This window comes from Octopus bimaculoides, chromosome 14 (genome assembly GCF_001194135.2).
Source record: "Octopus bimaculoides isolate UCB-OBI-ISO-001 chromosome 14, ASM119413v2, whole genome shotgun sequence".
NCBI classification, from domain to species: domain Eukaryota; kingdom Metazoa; phylum Mollusca; class Cephalopoda; order Octopoda; family Octopodidae; genus Octopus; species Octopus bimaculoides.
In genome coordinates, this window is record NC_068994.1 from 53,452,872 (window position 1) to 53,455,084 (window position 2,213).

At 27.5% G+C, this 2,213-nt stretch overlaps 1 long non-coding RNA gene across 1 annotated transcript in view; it reads right to left on the reverse strand.

The window, feature by feature from the left end:
* The window catches only part of LOC128249390 (uncharacterized), a 107,651-nt gene that overhangs the window by 79,081 nt on the left and 26,357 nt on the right, over positions 1-2,213 (reverse strand). The gene's annotated exons all lie outside the window — the stretch shown is intronic.

Here is a 2,213-nt window from a genome sequence, read left to right on the forward strand (position 1 = left end):
GGAGGCCGGTATGCATGGGCGACTGCTGGTGTTCCATAAACAACCTTGCCCGGACTTTTGCCTGGGAGGGTAACTTTCTAGGTGCAATCCCATGATCCTTCATGACCGAAGGGAGTCTCAGCACACATATATATATACATATGTACATACATATGTATATACATGTATATACACATATGTATATACTTAGGGATATATATGTATATATACATAGGAATATATATGTATATATACATAGGAATATATATGTAATAATACACATGTATATATTGGTGTGTGCATATGTATGTATATATATATATATATATATATATACACATATATGTATATATGTATACATATACATACATATAATTAAGTTATATAAATACATATATATGTATGTATATATATATACATATATACGTGTATGTGGATATACGTGTGTGTGTGTGTGTGTGTGTGTGTGTGTGTGCGCATATATACATAGATATATATAGACGTGTGTATGTTTATGAAAATGTTTGTGCGTAAACGTTAGTATGTATATGTATTTGTGGTTGAAAAACTTGTCTATAACATCACGTATTCCCTGTGTGAACAAAATAATACACTGTCTGTACTTATTTATAGATGAAAACAGAAATTATAAATGAATGGTCGCGGAGAAATATTTATTTACACGATATTATCTTAACAATTTTGGCCAGCTGACAGATTGCCGTTGTAAATTAAATTTTAGTTTTTGCACTTGATTTGACCTTTAAATATGTATAGAGGGAGAATAAAAGAGTCTATAAACATTTGTATTTATTGTAGATAATATAGATTTGCATTGTATTTTGCGTATATGATGCTTAGTCAATATTGAAATTTAATGGTCATTTAAAAAGGGGATTTCTAGCAACGTTAAAGTAGGTTATATGTGTATTTGTTTGTGTGTTCGTTGCTATATACATGCTTGTCAATAAATAAATGGTAAGGCTTACATAAAATTCTTTGGATGACATGGTTTTTGGCAATGTGACAACGAGTCATAACTATATACTATTAATCTTTTCTACGCGGAACACACAAAATAAGGCAAAATAATCGGCGATCTAAGTGTTTTAATTAATATCGACCAAAATGTTTTCTCTACATATATGAAGACAAAATAAGAGCAAAATAAGATGTATACACGTTTGAATATACAATGGAATGTTGAAGTATATGTATAGATTTGTATAAACACACACACATATGTATACACACTCGCGCACGTATACAGGTGTATAAGCACATATACATACATGCATATAAACACATATACATACATGCATATATACATATACATACATGCATATATACATATACATACATGCATATATACATATACATGTGTGTGTATATATATATATATATATATATATATATATATATATATATACATACACATACATACATTATTCTTTTGTTTGTCATTTAACTGCGGCTATGCTGGAACACCATCTTGAAGGGTTTTTCAATCAAAGAAATTGACCTTTGGACTTATTTTTTGTATGCCTAGCACTTACTATATTGGTCCCTTTTACTGAACCGCTAATTTATGGGGACGTAAACACACCTACATCGGTTGTCAAGTGATGGTGAGGGACAAACAGACAAAGACACACACACATACATGTATGTATATATATATATGTGCACTTGTATGTATGTATATACACTCCTGTGTGTATATATATATATATATACATGATATATATATATTCATATATATGTGTATACGTATATATATATATATATTCATATATATGTGTATACGTATATATATATATATATATATATATATATATATATATATATATATATATATATATATATATATATATAACAAAGTAAAGTTGTAAAAGGTACCGCACGAGTGGAAATATATATGAAAGAAGGTTTGGAAATGCAATTTTAAAGATGTTTATTAACTTGACCGGTTTCACTTTTTTTAGAAAAAGATTGTCAAAATTAAAATGTAAAGCTTTGTATGAGCTTTGTTGTGTTAAGTACTGGTTATCACAAAAGTATTCAAATACAGATATACATTTTTTGATAATATTAAGAAAACGTTAAAAACAGTTTACAAGAAACTATTTAAGAAAGTAATCAGAACGGGACTCCAAAAGGTATTTTAAATTTAATAAAAATCATGTTTGTTTGGTAGTATATATATATATATATATATATATATATATATATAT